This window comes from Triturus cristatus, chromosome 7 (assembly GCF_964204655.1).
Source record: "Triturus cristatus chromosome 7, aTriCri1.1, whole genome shotgun sequence".
In the NCBI taxonomy this organism is placed as follows: domain Eukaryota; kingdom Metazoa; phylum Chordata; class Amphibia; order Caudata; family Salamandridae; genus Triturus; species Triturus cristatus.
This window is the reverse complement of record NC_140590.1, coordinates 22,314,601-22,337,120: the sequence shown is the minus strand read 5'-3', so window position 1 is coordinate 22,337,120 and position 22,520 is coordinate 22,314,601.

Below are 22,520 nucleotides of genomic sequence, written 5' to 3'. Positions count from 1 at the left end.
TTAACTGAAATGTAGAAGACGTCACCAAGGAGAACCCGTCTACGTCTCGCCGTACTAAGGTCTGCACCTCGGGTCCAAGACAGGGCGACAGTCAGGGCAGCGGTCCTCTGTAGCCGTCTGGGAACGGGAACCCTCGTGGAAGAGATCGTCGGGCCACTTTTACGACATGCAGGGATCGATGAAGCGGGGTACCTCCCTCCGGAATCTTCACACGAAACTCCTCGAACTTTTCAGGCTTTGGACCGGTACCGGATGACGTCGCCCCACATTGGGCGCCAATTTGAGGTTCTGGACTTTTAAGAGTCCAGAGGTGTCAGGGAAACAACACCCGAAGACCCCTGAGTTCCTTCCTGTCTCGGTGCACAAATAAACAGAGACGCGGGTTTCTCGATGGTGGCGTCAGAGACCAAGATTTATTTACTGCAGGGACACAGAAGTCATAGGAACCACACAGAGGCAGAATCTACGAGACTGTTCAAATTGCATTAAGTGGGTTGTTCCTTAAATACACGAAAAATGTCTTTAGGCAACATTACACGAATATTTCTCATGCCCAACCCGGTATCCCAAACAAACAGTAAATAGACATCAAACAATAATTAGTCGTAGGTTTTCAGTATTCGATCAGGTCCCCTTGTCAGTTTTCCATTCTTTGCCCGATCCTCCCCATCATAAAAATCGTAACCTCCCCATTGTAAAAGCCCAGAAGGAGAGGAGCAGAGCCAGGTGCAAAGGATTGAAAAGTAGGATAAGAGGTGTTTTATGGATCATAAACGGGCATGGCTACCGTCTTCGGCCTTTCAGTCAGGACACGAGAACCAGTATAGCATGACTGGCCTCAGGCAAGGGAGGCAGCTTGATTCTGCCTAGTCATGCAGCGTCAGCCTTTCTCGGGGCTCGAGCTTACGTATCCTTAACAAGGTGATTCTGCCGGGGTCATCGCCCGTTCATTGACTATGTGAGGGCAAGAAACAAAATGGATGCCGTAACTAAAATGGATGCCATGACTTAACAACAGAATGCCCTATTTCTCAGTGAATTCATGCTAGTTGCGCAGCGAAAACACTGTCATGCATATAATGGATCATTTACGGTTCATTGGTACCAAAATCGTGTCAGTACTACGATACCGAATACATGGGTTCGGATCGCTACAGAACCTCAGTAGGGAGAATTTATATGCTCCGATCTGCAGCAACTGTGCTAAAGACAGCGCGTGAGGCGTCCCACCAACCTTGTGAGGCTCTGCACCCCACAGGCATGTGGCAGTATTGTGACACTGCAGTAGGCAGCTTGTCTGGTATCCTATCACGTTTGCTAACCTCTTGACCCCAAGGAAGTGTGACCCTGTGAGTGGCACCCATATTGTGCCCATCAATGCTCTCATGCCCTGAGCCTGAGTTGATCTGGCACTGGCATCCCAAATGTGAGAAGGTGGCCTGATATATGCTGTCCACTAGTTCTAGTGGGCACCTTGTATCAGTCGAAAAAACCCCTTATGGTGAATGGTTAAAGACAACCTTTATTGAAAGCTATCCTAGTAGTAGCTATGGAGAGCAGCCTTCAGGCTAAGTCTATAATCTCTTGAATGATCAAATGAAAGGACAACCACACCAGGTATATATTTAGAATATATGTATTTACGATAAAACACACCCCTCTAGTCTCTATATGAGACTGGAGTTCGAAGTACTTTGTTTACAAGTTAGCAAGAATCCGTAATAGCACAAATACACGTTTGGGCCCTAGGGGCGTACCAAACCATATACCAAAAAAGTGGTATAAGAACCACGACTGGAATACACACTAGGCCTATAGCCTGTAGAATCGCTGGGACCTCAAGGAACCATCCAAGGTGGTGACACAGGAGACCCACGGGGACTGTATGCAGTGTGTAAACACAACCGCGGGTTCCCGTTATCTTCTATGGGCAATGTCGCGATTGGAAATTTATTGATTAGGGACACTTCTAATCGAGTCAGGACCAAACCCTTTTGGACTTAAGAAGTTCTAGGGCCAGCACCCACGAGAGAAACGGAGTACTCGAGTTACCTCACCCAGGGAAGTCGGATGCATAGGTGTCTTTTGGTGTCGGGTCGCGTCGTCGATTTCAATGGAAGCCTGCAAAGAACTGCTTCTGTCGTGAAGAGGAGAAGCCCGAATCTAGGATGGAAGGAACCTGAAAGCAGAGGGGACAGAGTCTGGGTCACTTGCCAGTGACCAAGGGCAGGATGGACCAATGCCCACAGATGTCGGGTGCTTCAGGTGAGTTGAATCTTCAGCCACGAGGTCCGGGAGTCGTCGACAAAGTCCACAAGCCGGATTCGAGCTGTCCCATGAAGTCTGTCAAGTGCTGAGGTGTCAGGGACCAGAATGGACCCAACAAGCCTTGGCAACGGCAAGTTACAGGAATTCAGAGAAAGAACTGCGATGCAGACCAGCAAGGTCTAAGGGACTCACCCAGCGAGGGTAATTCAGAGCACATCTAAAGCAACCAGGAAAGCCCAAGCACAAAAGGAGTTGCCTTCATGGGGACCTGTTAGCCAATGGGCTAGTGATCATGAAGGAGCCTCAAGCGGTCGCACTTGAAGCTGGCCCACGGGTCACTCGGGGAGTGGAGGCCAACTATCTTTGGTGCAAGAGGTGCGCCAGGCTGGTGCTACTCGGAGCCCAAAGCACAACTTCGAGGAGGTCCAGGAAGATAGTGTTGCTGCAAAAGATCACGGTGTCCAGGGGTCACGGTTCCACGTCACCCACGATAGCCACGGGCCTCAGCTTTGCTGTGAACTCAGGGTAGCCTCGTGGAGGTCTGGAAATCCATGTCTGGTGATGCAAAGACTTCGGCGTCCAGCGGTAGCTTCAGCGATGCAGACCGGTCAGTTGCTTCTTGGGTGCCTGCCAAACAGGGGAGTCACTCCTTGACCCCAAGGGAGATTTCTTCAGTCTTCTAGTCAGGATAGAATGTCGAAGGTCCAGGATATATGTTGCAGAGTTTCGTCCAGGGTAATCTAAAGTCCTAGGGACTGGATTCCTATACTTATAGTAAGTTTAGGGGATGGACTAACTCTAAGGCCCCACCTATGGGTGGGCTTGGAAAGAGGGATGGTTACACCCATTTCCTTTGTCCAGTTTCACCCCAGAGCATGGGCAGGTAGCCCCTGCAATCGGTTTGAACTGGGCTATGCACAGGGACAGCAAACGTGCCCCCAGTGCAGGACTTCAAAGCACCAGAGAGTGCTCCCGCCCAGCCCCAATAGACATCTGCCTGTCTGGGGAGGTGGTCACACCTCCCTTCGACAGGAAACCTATTTTCCAGGCCTCCCCTGCCGGAGTTTCGGTCAGCAGCAGGAGGCCAGACCCGTGTCTGTGGCAGAGGCATCCATTTTGTGATGCCAGGGCTCAGGAAAATCCTACCGGGTTTAGCCAGTGTGAACATGTCTCTCCCTCTAGAAGGGTGGAATGCTACCCCCGCCGCCAGAATTGGCGGGGGGGGGGTGGTAGGATTCCAAAGCGCTTGACACCAAACATGACATGTTTTGATGCAGCCATTCCAAAGTTAGCATTTACAGCAAGGTTATAATGCACTTAAGAGTATATGGTATGGCTGTATCACAGAACAGCCATAAGGACGTTTTTCTGAAAGCTGCAGAGGGTTCAGCTCATGCTTGGGCACCCTCTCACATAAATCCAAGCACTCTGCCTTCAGGATTGTCAAGGCCTGCCAAAGGAGTAGCTTATAGGTTTATATGTGTCTGTATAATGGTAGTGATATAGGTAGCATATACCACAGTAAGGGGTGCAAGCACACCCTTGCCCAGGCTGCAGTAGCAGACCGGTGGTGCCATTTTGGAGTGCTTCCCAGGGGTGGCATAATGCATGCTGCAGCCCCTGGTAGGCCTCTGAGGTACCTATGCCCTAGGTACATAGTATACCATATAGTAGGGGCTTATAAGGCACTCTAATTAGATATGTACCAAATGTCCATGCAAACCATTTTAGAGAGGAAGCAGCTAGGCTGGGGCCCTGAATATCAGGATCCCAGTCCAACTAAGTTTATAAACCAGCAAAACACCAGGAAAAAAGTGGGGGCAACCATATAGTCAGATTCCACCTTCCTACACTCACTACCACCCTTCAACAGTGACCCACGAGTCTCCAGAACCACTGTCTCGCTCAGATGCATTTGGTTTGATTTACAGCGCCACTGTTACCAGTGTAGGGTGTCAGAGCACTTCACATCACACTTTACAGGGAGACAATCAATCATATGTGTTTAAATCACTCTATAGGAAATACATAAGACAAAGTACTACAAGGTGTAGGAGTCACATGACACTATACTAGTAAGCAGTACAGTTTGATAGTGATTGGTCTGGAGAAACACAAACTCTGAATTTAGAACGTAATACCATGGTTGGGGGTTCTGTTTAATAATCAGAATTGATTTTATCCATATGAACACCCTTTGCAACATTAGGATAGTCAAAGTCTGGCGGAAAAAACATAAATCTCTAATTTATACCTTGCAGTTTGATTGCAGCTCTTAGATGACAGTTAATAGCTCACTGTTCTATGTTAGGATTTTGACTTATAAACTGCAATTAAGAAAAGGATCTCTCTGACAAAAGCAGTAGCCCACTGACCTGTTTACATTATGTGCACTTTGTGATCTGCATGGTACATGCTCTTTGCAGCAGGCACATTAACCCTCTGCTCTACCTTTCCACGAGTCAAAACTTCCCCTTATCATTACATTTGTATTGTTTCCAAAAATGCTGGAGGCCTGGAAGGAGGCAGCAAGTGCTTTTAGAAACATAATATACTTACAAACACGAAGCCCCCACCCAAGTCAGTACCCCCAGGAATGGTGCCCTTCCCCACCCTTGGAAAACAATGTTGTTCAAAGAAAGATGAGAAAACAAGTAGCGCTTCACTGGCAAACTTAATAAAGTGGCGCTAATATGTTTTGGTGAATAAAATCAATCTGGCCATTTTGAGACCACTCTATCTTTTATTGTATTTTAATAGCATTTTTTATTGCGTGTACTACCCCTGACGAGGCGTCTAAGCACTTTTTCTGCGAGTAGCACAGTACTCCGGAACCCATAAAAGATTAGTGGTGAATTAGTATAGTGAAATATGAAATTAATTTGAGTGGTGGATATGTTAGTCTGTTACACAAACGGGAGTGGGCGGGCATTCAGTGGTCTGACTGAAAGGAGCAGACATGTTTGAGGCTGAGTCTAGCTGGTGGCCCCACACTGCACAGCCCTGGGAAGGGGCACCAACTTACTCCCTCTCGCCACCATAGCCGGATCTACCCCTTCTCCTGCTCGACCAAAGCTTGCCCAGCCCACAAGGGAGTAGTGCAGAGAGCTGGCCCAGCCCTCTCTGTAACTACTGACCCGAGGACACACAGTGCCAGTTTTATCTTAGGCACTTAAGTATCCTGGGAGTTGGGGTGGGAGGTCGGGGGGCTGCAGCACAAGAGCACACATCAGCTAGGGCCCAACAGAGCTGTGTCTCCGTGCTCCAGCCCTCAGAACAGGTAAACATAGTATTTCTGCTGATTGACATCCAAAATTCAATGTGCTGCAGTTCACCTCTAGAGCAGGTACGGAAAGCAGGTCTCCTGAATGGACAACATATTTCATATATTTGAAGCGTATGTGAACATTCAGCCAATAAAGTCCACATATACAGCATAGAACATGAAAGTAATTGTTAATATTAATTGCTGTAGAACAGTGCATTACAAGAGTAGATATGTGGTGGGGGTGCTTTTTTGTAATTAAAAGGCACATGTTTTGGCTGAGACAGCTTCCCGGGCACCCTTTAATTAGCGTTAAATACAGCGTTAATTACTTCCCAAAGGTTCTCGTTTGGTCACCCTCAGAAGAATGAAAACACAAGTTGACCCTGCAGGGATTCAAATGTATGCTATGGACACGACATGCAGATGATTGCAGCATGTGCAGAACACACTTCGCTTTCTTATCAGTAACAGAACTGCTCCGGCCCATTTTAGTATCTGGCAATTATCTACTAGAACCCACTCTGGTCGGATGGAACTTTTTACTTGCCCAATAGCGTGGAGGGAGTAAACACAATTATCAAAAATGCTGTCCGCAATTTGTCATAATCAAGGACTCGAGACTTAATCTCTTGGCTCTCTGGCTTTTATTATCAGCATAAAGATTTGAAGATACAAAGTCCTCAATACGAGGCGCAGCAAGTACATAGGCACTAACACAAATGCTACTCTACGAAGAATCCGCATACGACTAAAAATAACTAAAAGCACAATTTCTAAAAGCATGAGGTAGAAAACTACCAAGCCAATGTCGATATTAGGGACACTGGACCATACCATCTCTGTCCCTACTCTGTACTAGATGACATCCCTACTTAGCAATCCCATGAGACCCTCAATCGAATAAAAGGTGTCAGAGTGAAACTTCCTAAGAAGTCTTCACTTAGAGAGCTTGGTCTAAGTTGCCCCCTCTATCTCTTCGCCTAGCCTTTCTCTGCTCTGGGCTGCTCTGATCTGCTTCCACCCTCGGGGCGCTGTCCCTAATACAGAACCCCAAATCTCAGAACACGCCCTTTGCGCCTCCTCTTCTGCGGGGTCGACTTTCAGTAATTTTCCACAGAGCGCTGTCCAGTTCCATCGTCCATCGCTTGGCCTTGAGTCCCAGACGCCATCCGCACTAGGAGTTACAATTGGCATATTCCAATGCACTTCCATGTCTGGCTTTTACTACATAAGTCAATTCATGAACAAAGAGCTTCTCTACTAACGAGCAACTGTCCTTGCACCTGGGGTGAGATCATGCAAGGCAGACATACTTCACATCTTTTAACTTGCAATTTACTACAGCCTAAAACCTCTACTGGAATAAATCCTTTTTGGCCTATTGCCCTTGGCTAACATAAGAAAACACCAGGCCTTTCGCCTCAACGATATATGCGAATTCTGGCCACTACTACGGTTACACAAGCAGGCCTAAATCACAGTATTGACATTTACGTCTTTCTTTCATGTGTGGTCAAACTAAACAGTCTACAGGCACGAATGCTAAACTACACGTTTTTTAACATCACATTGTTCAAATGACTAAACCCTATGCATTTCTCTAATACATTCACAATATGCTTGTACATAGCTAACACTTCTATTGAAATCGATATAGATTATACAATTCTTTAATACATTGCACACAAAATACCTGAGTACACATTTTGATTATATGCGGGTGCCGACTAACAGTGAATATAACGCACCCCTACGATTTTCAACCTTTTAAGCGCTACATCAGAACCTATGCCCTACAGGTGGTCACTAACTCTCTAACAAATGCGTGAGCGCACGAGCACCCTGCTAGGATTCCACCCTGTGACACACAGATCACGCACAGCACATTGCATCAAACACACTGACCAACTGAGCTATTCCATTCGTTTGAAAGAAAGCAGAGACTTTGAATACACACGGGTCGCTGCAGAAAGTCCCTTAACCCGCTGAGATATCTTACTCTCTGATGCATCTGGCCCGCATACAAACATTACAATAGCCGAGTGAGGTAAGGATTCTATTGGGGAAATCTGTAAAGCAGTTGAAACCCATGGATTCCAGGGCCACTTTTCATCCCTCTAAGGTTGATTAATTAAAACCACTGAGATTGGGAAAAAAGACACGGATTAATTACAGTGTTACATAACAAAAAGTCTGGTATAGCCAAATACGCTATGGGCTTATTTAAAGTTTGACGACGGGATACTACCTCAAACAAGCATTTGTAATGGAATAGTTTCAATAAGCGAGGCGGAGCAAAGACATAAAGAGAGCGAGAGAAAGTAAGAAAGTGGGCGGGGGCAGCTGCTGGGGGTGGTGGGCAGCTGCAGAGCAGGAGAAGTGGACACTGCATCTCTCTCTAAGAAGAAAATGAATCACCTCAGCTATCATTACATCTTTATTGTTGCCTTCTCTGGGCAGCAGAGGCGCAACTAGAGCCAAATTTGGGGGGGGGGTGGGCAGCTACGAAAAATTTCCGGGGGGGGACTGACTTTTCCAGCAATATGCAGAATGGAACTGCAGGGGCTCTAAGGAGGGTTGAAAAGCAACAACGCCTCTCTACACGTAAATGGTCTTTTAAAGACCTGTGAAGTGCTCGGGTGCGGCTGTGGGTGCCCGGGAAGCTGTCTCACCCCGGGCTGCCACACACGACCAGGTGTTGTTGGGAGGGTGGGGGTGGGGGGGGGCAGGAAGGAAGATACTGAGTTATTTTCCTTCTCTGCCCGTCCTGCCTCCCGACCTGCCACGACCAGCAAGCCTTGTAGGCCTCGGCTATTTCTGGCCCTGGGACGGTGTCGGTGTTTAACTAAACAAGCATTTACAATGCAATGGTCTCGGCATTGTTAAGGTTAGAGCTGTTGGCATTGCTCGACATTATTTTTGTTTATGTTTTTGTTTTTAAAACATTTAAAGAAACGGCATTGTTATTTCCAATGTCAATAGCTTAATCACTCTCCAATGCGAGACCTATTGCATTTGCACCCACACAGAGAGCCACCCACACAAAGCCACCCACACACAGAGCCACCCACACATAAAGTGCCACTCACATAGAGCAACCCACACAGAAATAGAGCCACCCACAGAGCCACCTACACACACACACACACACAGAGTTACCCACACACAGACAGAGCCACCACGCATAGAGCCACACACACAGAGCCTCCCACACACACACAGAGCCTCCCACAGAAACACAGAGCCTCCCCCACACACACACAGCCACACACACACAGACACACACACAGCCACACACACACACAGCCACACATACATACACAGAGCCACATACACACACAGTAAATAAAAGACTATGCCTTGGTTGAACCACGCTATCGCTGTTGTCTCTCTTTGGGAGTGGTTTCGGGGTAGGGTGGGGGAAGCCACTTGCACGTTGCGAGAGCACTATAAATTGGAAGCAATTAGCACTCTACGAAATTATTTAAAACAGGATACATGCAAACTCCTTGTGTAATCAAATTCACAAAGGACTTGAAAAAGACTTGTTTCTGGTGTGAATCACACCCGGCATTAAACCAGCCATCGCTAGCCGAGACCTAAAAAGGTTTCCGGTATGACCCAGGAGTGTTCTTCAGATTTCACTCAGGAGGAAACTGGCCTGTCCAGTATGAAAATGTTGGCACGCCTCGGTCCCCAGTGCCGCCCCGTCGCCGACCAGCTCCAGTCCAAGTTACAGGTCATAACGAAGCTAGACAATCATTTCCTGTTTGTGGCTTGTCGTTGCCTCATAGCAGTGGAGGGAAAACGTCTGCTTTAGAGCCAATGTTCGAAGCTGAGAATTCAAGTTAAGGAGGCCATGTGTGAATCCACACATTTTAAAAAGTAACATGAGCTTTGCGAACCTCATGACCTTTGCAAAGTTGAAGTTGCGAGAACAAACTTCAGCAAGAGTGGATATTGCGGAAGGATATTGCAGCAAAAGCGCCCATGTAGTAAAAGGTTCCCGACATTTTACAAATCGTGAAGTTTATAAAACTTGCAAAACTTAACAGATACAATTAAAAGTCACCCACCCCAAAACATTGCTGCTTACTGCCTAAAGCCAAATGTCCCACAAGAAAAAACTTTGCAAAGATGATTTGTCCCATCGAATAAACGACCACAGACACTGCATTTTGGCACCTGAATCTCGGGGTCGGGGTAGGCTTCACTTAACTCAGTTCGGTGTTTCAGTTCTTTATTAAGTTTGTTGTGACAATGCAAAGATATAGATAGCACAGAGTGCTCACAGAGGCCATAGTGGTAAACAGAATGAACCACAACAACATGCTGCGAACCATAGTTCGAAAAAGACATCACACCTCTTAGTGCTTGAAATTGCAAAATAGAAGTGCAGATACTCTGTACCAGAGTACCTGCTTGTTTCTGAGAAGTGCCAGTACTCTACAATTAAAAGTATTACATTTATCTTGAGAAGTGGAGGTACTCTTCCCTCTCAAAATAAAAAAGTGACAGTACTCAGTACCGGCCCATTTAAAGCACTGAAACCCCTCTAAGGGGTTGGGGGTATCAATAACCGGGAATAATTTGGATAACAGCTGGATGCGAGACTCGGGGAATGAGAGTAGAAGAGCAGCAGGGCGTCAACTACTTAGTAGCGAGAGTGCAAGGTCAGGCGTGGGACAGACATGGGGCACCCCCAACCCATTCGGTAGCACACCTCTGAGCATGTAGTGGTGGTTCTGGCACAGTGGAACATTTGCACTCCCGCCCAAGAGAGACCGCTTTTTGCCTAGTCATGAAGCAGCTGCCGCCATGCAGCCGAGGCTAGATTTGGCTCTGTGTGGACTGTTCTGGTCAGTTATTACCCAGGACAAAGCTTCTCTTCATGACTGTCTGAAATCAGCTTGCTGACCCAGGGGATTCCCAGGGAGGGGGAGGGGCGTGCAGAGAATGCAGGGAGTGAACTTCGACATCGCCCTGAATGTACACTTCTGTTTACATGCTCCCTGACTGCTGTCTTACAGAAGGCAAATATTTCCTTTCAGAAAAGTTAACCACAGTCTTTGTGGTGGGGATCACACTCGGATCCACATAAAGCCCGATGTACAGTTGCTAGAAGTGAACAGTGCACGAGAGAGGGCCTTGGGTTCGAGGCCTGTGATCTTGGGCTCACCGCATCAGTCGAACCACGAACGCCCCATCAACAAGTGCTAGTTGCGCATTAAAAGAACGGTGCCGGAGCAAAGGTTAACCCGCATTTATTTCCCCTGTGCTCTCTCCGAAGTGTAATCTCACAGTTGTGTGCAGACATTGTCCCGCGCGTCGCGGAGATGCCTGTCCCTGGCAGATGACGCGCTCGTGTGGGTTTATGATGGTTAAACAATACCCAAGTGTATGTGGTTTCACACGGCGAAGCGCTGCTGTGTGTGCGCACGGCCTTTGCACTGGTCGCCTCATTGTGTCAATGGCCTTTTGCATCGTTACTTTCACGGTGCGCGCAGAATAAAAAGATTTTCTCAATTTGAACATAATTGCTGGGTAGAGGCAGCCTTTACTGCAACTCGTGCGGACTGAGCCTTCGTGGAATTCGTCGAAAATACAGAGGTGGCAGAATATGCACTGACCATTGCACAGCAGCGCTGCTTCTGTGAGATCTTCGATAGGGGAGAAGTATCGGAGTCACTCTGCCGCACCGTTTTGACTTCGTGAGTATGTTTTGTCAAATGCTGGGGCACGCTTACCAGGCAGGACTGACACCTTTTCCCAGAAATAAATACCGATCATTTGTACACGGTTTAAGAAAGGCCGGGATATGTAGTTAAAAAAAAATACCTTTTTACAAATCGCAGGAGCACGCCGACTTGGTAACCATGTTTCTCCGAGGTCAGCCAGAAATGCCTCGGAGAAACGCAACGTCGTTTTCGGATTCGGGGGCGTGTTTTGCTGTTGTCTCCTCCCTGAGACTTTTCGCAAAAAACACGCCCCCCGATCCGAAAAGGACGGGGCATTATTGGAGTGACGGGACCTCTTCTCCAATGGCTGGCCAGCATTTACTAGGCCAGCCAATTGAGAACAGGGGAGAAGAGGGGCGGGTTCAAGCCCCTCTTCACCCAAGTCATTATCTCTCGCGAGCGAGACTGCGCAAGCGCAGCCATCGCTAGCCGAGACCTAAAAACGAGGGGAACGGAATCGGTTAAGTGAAAGAAGTAGGGGCACGCCGTGCCCTGCTGATCCCGCCCACTTCGACCACTGCATTTAGGGCCAATCGAGCCCTGTAATAGTAGTAATGATGGAATAATCCCTCCCTCAGGAACCAGACTACTGTGCGGGTTAACCCTCATCACAGGCATCTGGTGGAATGTGCAAATTAGGAGTTGGAAAGGACCTCCGCATCAGTCCATTGGATAGCATTAAATATGTATCAATAAAACTGAAATTGACAGTCCTCCAAGTGGCGGGCATGTGGCATGACTCGCTATATATCAACATGACCAAATTGTTGTATAGTCAACAAAAACCGATACAAACAGAATAACTATCAAGCAGTTCTGAACAACTATAAACCAATAACCATTTTACGATACTGGTAAGTGTTAAAAGATAATGGGGATGTGCAATTGTATTGGAAAAGGCAAACATGAAACGTATATTCGTGACTAAGACAATTTTTTTACTAATTTGTTCAAAAGTGCATTAAAGACGTTATTAAACCGCTGGACTGTTCCATATCCGTTGGGTAAAAACATTCCTCCGGTGCTAGTGAGCATGATCTAAACTGTAGACCCCGGAAGGATGAATCCCTGTAAAAAAATAAGCTATTGTTAGCACAGCCCCCCGAAGCATGTGCCTTTTAGTTACATAAAAGCCCCCCCGCCACATCTCTGCTCGTGTAATGCACGATTCTACCGCACTTAACACTGGCATAAGTGTGGAATGAGGCGCTGCAAGCAAAACATAATGATTAATATTAAGACCAGCGACACCTTGTGGGTGAAAACAGGCAGAGTATGGTAAGCCTGCCTGCTCTGCTCGCATTCAAATGACACAACTACCACGTCACTCATTCAGCTGTTTCTGTTGTTTCCCAATTCCTGTCTTGCTTGAGTAATGACGTCTGTTTCACAACACAAAAGGGGCTTCCTCTGCTTGTGCCCTGGTATCTCAACTCCAGGGGCAAAGAAATGATGCCATCATTACTAACCTCCCCCCAAACACAGAGCTGGGATCAGCCCCGAGCCCCAATAAATACAAGACCCGGGAGGCCACGAGGAACCCCACCGCCTCAAGAGCCAGGGCCAAGCACCGTGGAAAGAAGAGGAAAGAAAAGTCCACTGAGAAGTAAGTAGCAGTAACTCTGCTGCTGCCCGAGGCCCCCGCAGTAGACCACTAAGGAGGGCAGCCCTCTAGTGCCACCGGGGCACCCCACACCCCCCTTATGGGCAGGGACTCAGGGAGGAGTCCCCCCCAGCCTTTTTGCAGCACGCTATGCGAGCCGTCTGGGGCACGCCATCTGGGTACTCCACGCGACATGCTGCCCTGTCTCGCCGGTATCGACGTCTTTGGGTTTCAGGTTCACTTTGTTTGCGTTCGTATCCTGGTCCTCGTCGTGTTTTGGCCCGAGATGGTGTCGGTGTTGTTTGCGGTGAGTCTGGCCATTTGGGACAGTTCCCCTCGGTACTCGCACTGTTTTGCCCCTCTCCTCAGGTGAGAGAACTACGCCGGGCCTGAGGGGGATGTAATGTCGTGACTGTGACGCGATACGCCTAATGCGTATGCGTCAGGTCACGTAGGTTTAGCCAATAATAGACGGTGGCGCGCGTACGTTCGCCTCTAAGGCTATGACGGCGGACCTAGTAAAACACTCACCCGGTCTCCGAGTTTTATATTAAAGTGTAGGCCTTCAGTCGCGACCTCCCGGCAGTCGCATCCCCGTCTCTTGACGACGGGAGCCGCAGAACACTACACGAACTGGCGACGAGGGCGGGCGTGCCCTCGCCGACACGTGGTGCGCTGGTGTGGCGGCCGCGAGCGCTGCTCTTGGCTCACGGCGCCCCTCGTGGTGTGCCTGGTGCGCGGTGAGATCGCACTGCCCGGCGGAGGCGCTGCAGTGTTCGTGCACGAGGCGCGCGATTCATTGACCTGCCAGCCACGTGGTCCAGGCCTTGAAGGGTGCCGGTCGTGGTGCCCCAACGCGAGTGAGCCCTGCAAGTGCGCGAGTGAGCCCTGCAAGTGCCTGCTGTTCGTACTGAAGAAGGGCAGGCAGCCCCTGGGATGCCCTGTGAGTACCTGTGGCTGAGTGACTGTGGCCCCAACTGCTGGGAAGTCAGGAAAAGCTCATATCAAAGTACAGAGGCCTAGTCTTTCATTACTTCATTTAGGAGGGAGACCTATCAGTCAGGGGCAGGCACAGTGCACAGTGGAGAACCCCAAGCACACGTGCACAAGGACACAGGGGCAGCGCCCCGGAGAAGGGGAAGGCCCACTAGGACTAGAGGCACAACAGGCAGTGTACACACACACGCAGAGGCCAGGGAGGACCACGCACAGCGTTGAGCAATAGCCATGGCCACAATACCACCAATAGAACCCTTCATAGTAGAGGGGTCACCTTCTTCGATTGCAGCCAAGTGGAAGGACTGGGAAGATCGGCTGCGTATATTTTTTGAGGCCACCAAGGTCCATAGGGACCAGAAAAGGGCAATGATCATACACCTGGGTGGAAAAGACATTCACAACATCGTCAAAACGCTAGCAAAGGCCACTCCCAGAACACACCTGACACTGATAGCCACCCTTAATGAACACTTCGAACCGATGGCCAACCGCGATTATGAGAGGTTCATCTTCTGGCAAGCACGCCAGCTTCCGGAAGAATCACTAGACACGTATCACGCCCGCCTGAAGAACCTTGCAGCCACGTGCGGGTTCCAGGCTGAGACTGAAGAAATCAGAGGGCAGATCATCCAGGGCTGTGCATCAGCCAAGCTGCGAGAGCGCATATTGGAAGAGTCCGGGAAGCCGTTGGCGGAAATCCTGACGATGGGTCGGACTAAAGAGCTGTCGAAAGCGGTGGCGGCGCACATGGAAGCAGTCCTTCAAGCGCCAGTGAAGACCGAACCTGTAAACGCGGTGTCGACCAGACCCACACAGAGGTGGGGCAAGAAAGGAGTGGGAACTCCCTCCCCAGGACAGTCAAAGTCGTGTGGGTACTGCGGGGGATCGCCGCACTCAGCAGCAGAGTGTCCGGCGAAAGGCAAAAGGTGCTTGGAGTGCGGAAGATTCAAACACTTCAAAAAGGTATGCCGGTCAAAAAAGTACCGCAGGCCCCAACAAGCGGCGAACACTCTCAAGGAAGAAGATCCAGCACCCAGCGACATGGATGACGATGAGGAGGAAGAGAGAGTGGTGCACAAAATCCACATGATTAGCACCGCCACCCGCAAGGCAAGACGCCTACCACAATGCAGCATCCGAGTAGGGTCACAGGAGGTCACCGCAGTTGTGGATACAGGCGCCACCATTAATATCATGGCTGCAGCTCTACACAGCACTATGCACCCGAAGCCGGATCTACACCCCTCAACGATAACAGTGTTTGCGTATGGCCAGGAAGCCCTTTTGAAAATACGCGGGCGGTTTCGGACGGTAATTTCCCACGGCACGCAGTCGGTTACCACCAACGTCTACGTCACAGAAGACAGTCAGGGGATGCTGCTGGGGTGCCGAGCGGCCGAGGACCTGGGAGTCGTGACATCTGCTTTCGGAGTACGCCAGGAATCCCTGCAGCACATCCTGGGCAAATTCGAGGAAGTCTTCCGGGGGATCGGGAAGTTCCGAGGGAAAGAAATCCATCTCCACATCGACCCAACGGTCCAGCCTGTCGCCCTACGACATCGGCGGATAGCGTTTCACCTGAGGCCGTTGGTGGAGGAGGAACTCAAGAAGCTAGAAGCAGCAGGAATAATCGAAAAAGTGTCCGGTCCCACTCCGTGGGTATCCCCCATCGTTGTCGCCCGGAAGCCCAAACAGCCGGGCGCGGTGAGGATCTGTGTCGACATGCGACTTCCCAACGTCGCGATCAAGCTGGAACGCCACATCACTCCCACGATAGATGATCTCATCGGAGAGACGGCAGGAGCCTGTTGGGTCTCAAAACTGGACCTCAGGTCCAGATATCACCAACTGGTGCTGGACGAAGCCTCCCGCAACATCACCACATTTTCCACACATGTGGGACTCCGGAGATACACCAGGTTAAGTTTTGGAGTATCCAGTGCCGCAGAGGTATTCCAAAGTGTAATACAGGAATTAATTGCAGGTGTCCCGGGGGTAATCAATGTCAGCGAGGACATCATGATCCACGCCAAAACTATCCAAGAACACAATGAGCGACTGCTCCAAGTGCTACGCCGGATACGAGATGCCGGCCTCACTCTTCACCGAGAGAAATGCGAGTTCCTGTGCACAAAACTGCAATTTTTTGGCTATACATTCTCCGCAAAACTGTTTGTAGTAGCAACAGACCACAAGCCATTGGTGGCGCTTTTCTCAGGGACCTCGACTAAGCCGCCGCCACGGATTGAGAAGTGGATGCTACAACTCCAGAACTATAATTGTAAAATAGAGTATCAGCCCGAATCCAAGAATCCGGCCGACTACCTGTCCCGCCATCTTCGGAAACCACGGCCCAGGAAATGGAGGAGGCCGCTGACACTGAGGAATATGTTAGGTGTGTCACCGCTCGATCATGCCCCATACCCATTTCCATGGCCAGTCTACGGGAAGCCACAGACCAGGATGAGTGTCTGCAGCGCGCTAAGGGAGCTATCTGGAGCAGTAGCTGGCACAAAGCGAAGGAGGAGTGGAAGGGCTTGACAAACACGGCACAACGAATAATGGACAATTTGTACCATGTCCGGGGCGAGCTCACCGAGGATGACACAGGGTGCCTGCTACGAGGACACCGGCTAGTAATTCCTACATCCCTAACACAGAGGGTGGTGGACCTTGCCCATGTAGGACATCAGGGCATGGTTAAAACAAAATCGAGGCTTCGCACAACGGTTTGGTTCCCACTAATGGACGACCTGGTAGAGGCCACTGTCCGTGCTTGCCCATCATGCCAGGTCACTGGGGAGGCACCCCGACCTGCCCCTGTCATCGTGAAAGCTCGGCCGAGGGTCCCTTGGTCCCGAGTGAGTGTAGATTTTGGTAGTCTTCCAGACGGACGCCATACCCTGGTAGCCATTGACGACCACGCTACATATCCCGAAGTAGAGATACTGTCGGCACTCAGTGCGACTGAAGTTATACCAAAACTAGAGAAGATCATGGCCGCTCATGGACTCGTGAAAGAGATAAGAACTGACAATGGATCCCCTTTCCAAAGTCAAGTATTTGCCTCATACCTGCAAGCGCTGGGTATACATCATCGCCGGATCACCCCACGCTGGCCGCAAGCGAATGGGGAAGCTGACAGATTTATGCGAACACTTAATAAAGTAATACGCATTGCACATGACAAAGCTCAATCCGTAGAATTGGCCATATTCACTTTCTACGGAGTTATCGCCAGACACCCCACACGACCACCGGGGTGGCTCCCGAACATCTACTAATGGGAAGAATAGTCGCTGACACGATCCCTCATCACCCCGAGTGCCATTGATGCCCGGTGACGAAAAGCACATGCTCATGTCAGTATCAGGCGGAGAGCCGCCATACCAAACATCCTCCGGGGGGACACTGTACTGCTCAAGAACCGAGCCCAGGGAAGTAAATTCCGCCTGAGTTTTGAAAAGGAACCCTGGACGGTGGTGTCCGTCAAGGGAACTTGTGTCACTGCCACTCGCGGGAGAGAGAGAATAACCAGAAACGTGTTGCATTTTAAAAGGTATCATCCGCAGCGAGCAGAAGTATTCCCTGACCAGGTGGGCGACACCCTTAACACAAGGCGGGTGGAAGACGTCGAAACTGGTGGCGGAGAGATGGAACCCGCCATGGAGGACACGGGAGAAACTGACATTCCCCGGTCATCTCCGCAGAGAGAGTTGTATGGTACAGCAGTGAGTCCTGGGCGACAGTCTCGAGAGGCTGTGACCCCCGTCGAGGAACCAGGTGGAGATACTGGAGAATCACAAGGCCGGGGCGCATCGCAGTACAGCCTGTGGAACAATCCTGAGCCCTCCTGTCGCCTCAAAGACTACCTCACGTAAGACTGTTCCATATTATATTATTTGAAGTTTTGGAATGTTCTGCTAAAGATGAACGCCGGGCGAGGAGTCCAATGTCAGGAATGTTGTAGTTAAATTTGGTTTTCTTGTTTGTTGAGGAGGAATGTAATGTCGTGACTGTGACACGATACGCCTAATGCGTACGCGTCAGGTCACGTGGGTTTAGCCAATAAAAGACGGTCGCACGCGTACGTACGCCTCTAAGGCTACGACGGCGGACCTAGTAAAACACTCACCCGGTCTTTGAGTTTTATATTAAAGTGTAGGCCTTTAGTCGCGACCTCCCGGCGGTTGCATCCCCGTCTCTTGACGACGGGAGCCGGAGAACACTACAGGGGGAAGGGTCATTTGGATGCCGATTTAAACCGAGGGTCTTGGTCACGCATGCTCGAGATAGCTCATGTACCGGTTTAAGGAGAGTCGACTGAAAACCGCGGGAGGTGCTTTTTTGTGTTTTTCAAAGCAGGGATAGTTAGCAGTTGTTTCAAGACAGCAATTTGATTAAACAGGCGAGCTACTGGGTTTCAGAGTTGCATTTTATGTATGTTCTTACTGCCTGCTCTGTAGTTCTCTGCTGAGGAGCGCTGCCATTCTGTGCGCTCGCTTGAAGTAAATTGTAGTCCTTCTTCTATTTTGTGGGATGTACCGGGTTTTGGCTTTAGAGTTCTGGTCACCCTGTGTTATGGTGAGTCGGGGTCCCACTTCTGGGGGCAGTTTTTCTTCTGTCTCCTGGTGGCGCCCGTTCCCACTGTTTGCCTCTGGGCATTCTTTTCTGGGGGTGGTGGCTCCAACTTCGGTGGGCGCAACTAGGACAGGTCGGTGCGGCCCCTGCCCCTTGGTGAGTTAGCACCCGCGGGGAGGATGCCACTGCAGCCAGTGTGACCACCTTGGCTGCTGCGGGAACAAGCTAGAGTCACGTCGCCGGATCAGAGGCAGGGCGCCAGTGTTTGTGTGAGAGGGTGGCAGCCTGTGGAGCCATGGGTGGTTCCCTCGGCAGCTCTACCCAAGCCACGGGTTTGCTTGGCCTCCGGGTTCGTTCGGTTGGTATTGCCCAGCATTCCGTTGTGCGAATGGGGTGGTGCCAGGTGGCATTTCGGATTGATGGGTGCCGGTCGAGTTGACGGTTTGCTCTGCCATGGTGCAGTGGGGGCTGGGGTCTCTCATTGGCACTGGTACTGCTTTGGGCTGAAGATTGCAGGAAGAGTCGGGCCTGTGGTGAGTGCATTGAACGAATGGTTCGCTGTTTGGCTCACAGGGTCTTTTTTTGCCGCCAGGGGGTATGCATGTTGCCTTTGCGGTGTCGCATTGGAGGAGCGCGGCTGCTGCTGGCAGTTTGAAGGGTGGTCATACATCTGAGGGAGTGTGGTTGGGGGGACTTGAGGGGGCACTGTTGGGGGGTGCTAGTGAGGGAGTCCATGGGGGTGTTGCACAGGGCGCCTCCAGAGTTAAAGCCGGCCCTGGTCCGCACGGCCCCCGTTGGAGACCGGAGTCTGCAGACGGGGCCAATTTTTGAAGCGTGAGTTGGCTTTGCGCGGCGGGCGCCTTGGCACGGTTTTGCCCCCCCCTCACCTGGAGCAGTCTATGTATAATAACACATAGGCACACTCTAAACTTGGAAAAGTTTCACAAAAAGCAGCCTCAAAACCTGGTCTTATTGGAATTTCGTTGCGATGGCTGTAAGTCCTGATATGGATATGTTCCCCTTTTGACTTTGTTTGGTTCGCTCGCTAGACAGTGTCTCTCGTAGTCTTTGAATGGCCATCCATAGTTGCTGCAAGTATGAGAATGCCACAAATAGCTATCAGAAACCTGGCAGCTCGGGATGGGGGTGGCTAGGTCAGGCGCGGCCGGTGTCGGGTGCCTGGGCCCCCATGTTAGATCGTACAGCTTAGGGGCCCAGACACCTGTGTTGGCCGCCTTTTCTCTAGACATTCTCATAGCGCGCTGCTTTTAACTTCCCCCAATTCGGGTCGCAATTAACCTGGCCTTTCATTAGGGTTCACACTGGCCAGCTGTTTTCATGTTTTTCCCCTCAGGGCTCCTGTCCCAGCCCTGGTCTGCTCTAGCGGGAGTCAGGGTTTCGGCCCATCTCGAGCGCTGCTTATTATCTTAGGCAACAAACGACAAAGCCGACAGGACTGTAATGGGGAGGACTGATGTTACTTGCTATAGCACACCCTAGATGCAATGAAAGAATCAGCCATATACAAGTGGGGCAGGACACTAGGCGAAGCACAGACTCTTAGCCCACGGGTGTAAGCCACAACCTTAATTACAGTGGCCAGACACCGAGAGAGACAAACCATTGCTGGTGTTCCAGAGCAGGGCATGATCTTATCCCTCCCCCCTTTGAGAATCCCACATTGCGGGGGGCATTGACTGATTTGTTAATCTTTGAGTGGGGCCGCCTCGGCGGGGTGCACTGCGTTTTGATGTTTGAGACGGACGCTCACAGGCCTTGACGTTACACATATTATCAATGGCAGGGGTCACTAATATTTGACAATGCGTTGACAATGTGCAAAGATACTTGCAATTTTAGGACACAGGACTACGTGCAGGGATGTTTTTGGTATAAGACCAAGAGTGGGGCAAGATTTTACGAAACCACTGGCGTCGGGCATCTGTGGTTGTGAGAGCAGAGCGCGGTGGGGTCCGTTGCTCCCAGTGTTGTTTGGCGGGGGCTCCGGACTGCTTCATTATCCCGGCCTCAGAACGGGGTGCACACTCTAGAAGCTTAACCATGGCTTCTTTTGCGCTGCTGGTGTCTTTTATAACTGACTGGGTTCTGCTGCATCCGTGTTTCACATAGGGCCTCTCTTGTGCGCATGGTGCGTTCACTTTGGCAGTTTAGCGGGGGCTAGTGTTATCTACTGACCCTCGCACAGGTCATGGTCCATATTCTTACAACGAAGCCATATGTGGTTGCTTATTTACCTTATGCAACTATCACCCATTGATAGTCAAGGGTCCTGGCTTGCTGTAGGGGTCATGTTACAGTTGATTATATATCTGGACACAAGGGTAGAAGAGAAAGAACTATGCAGCACACCATGCTGAGCAAAGAGGTCCAGCTTGGATGTTTAATCATTGTTAAAGCCAATGGTACTGGCGTGTTGTAGGTGTACTCTGGTTTTGTAGTATATATCCAGAGGCAATGTCAGATGCCGCAAAACACCAGCCGGCAGCTCACTAAGCTTAGCACGAAACGCCAGCGTACGGGTCAGCCATGCAGACAGAAGTGACAGGTTGTCTAGTTTCAGTTACATCTCTACAATGCCCCAGATAAACTGCTTCTATGGTTTCGTCTGGCTATGGCTGGGTTTCACACACATTTTACCTGTTTTACAAGGGGGTATGGTTGATTTCCGTTGACTGGTTTCATCGTTCTCATCTAACACTTGTGCATTATCGGCCTAGAAGCCAAGTATACTTCACGGGGCTCTGCTCACACCAAAGTGGGCCAAGATCACACAAAGCACAGGAGGAGAGTGCGGTGTCAGTCATATATGGCGAATTATGAGAAATATGCCAGAGGTAGCGTATATGACATCACAGACTTGATCAATGATAATATCATGGCTCATCCTTTGTCCCAATATGGACAAAAGTTACGGACAGGCTCTGTTTTGCAAAGAATAGTATTTTGTCGCCGCATGTGCCTCTTTCGCAGTACAACAAGGTCAATTTTGTCTCCAACGCGGGGTTTGTGCGCCACTATTCTGTTTCCAAAGGGCTCCCGCTTTCCGCTTTCGGCACCTGGCCCACGTGCAGGTGACCTGTCTGGCTGTTGCGGAAGTTGATTAGTGTGTTGGTCCCATTTGCGGCTGAGCTTGCTAGTCATCGAAGGGAGACATTTAATGAATGTTCAACACGTTAGGGTGACAGTCCCACCAGTTCAGAATGGAAGCATTTTCAAGATGCTACGCAGGGAAGCCAGAATTGTGGCTTTAGTTATCCTATACAACTAACAAGCATTGTTAATAATAATAATAATAATAATAAAGCCATTTCTAAAGCGCCTGGCTGCACTAAAGATAGTGTGTCCCCGCGCTGGATTGTTGCTAAGTCAGGAGGCAAAGAGTCACGAGAGCGAAGAGGGGAAAGAGGAAAAAAGGAGATTAGTCGGGAGGAAATGGGTAAGTTTTCAGTTTAGCACTGAATCTGATCTCTGAAGTTTCCATACGGAGGTCAAGCGGTAGTTCATTCCAGTGCCTGGGGGCCAGGTACCTGAACAAACATCCTCCCATTCTAGCTCTATGAATGCGGGGAAGTTTGAACAGCATCGCACCGGATGACCTAAGATTCCGGGTGGGGCGATGACTAGTGAGGAGCTTTTGCAAGTATCTAGGGCCTTTACCATGGGCGATGCGGTGCGTGAAGCATAGAGCTTTGAATATGATGCGCTCCTTGACCGGGAGCCAGTGGAGTTTAGAAAGAGCATTCTTCCCAGATGCTCTGCGGGGCAGGTTAAGTACCAGGCGGGCAGCCGCGTTTTGTACGCACTTGATGAATACAAGCCCCAGCTAGGCCCGCAGGACACAAGAGTTCGCTCTCCTGCAATGGAATCTACAAGGAAGTTGGCACGGAAACTGCAAAGTACAAAGACAAAGTTTATTAACCCTTAAGGGTGGTCCTACAACCCATACAAAACCCTTCAGTATTGCATAGAGTAGCACAAAGAACTTGCGTACACGGTCCCCTTTTATACACAACAGAGGGGCTCATAAGTGGGTGGATACATC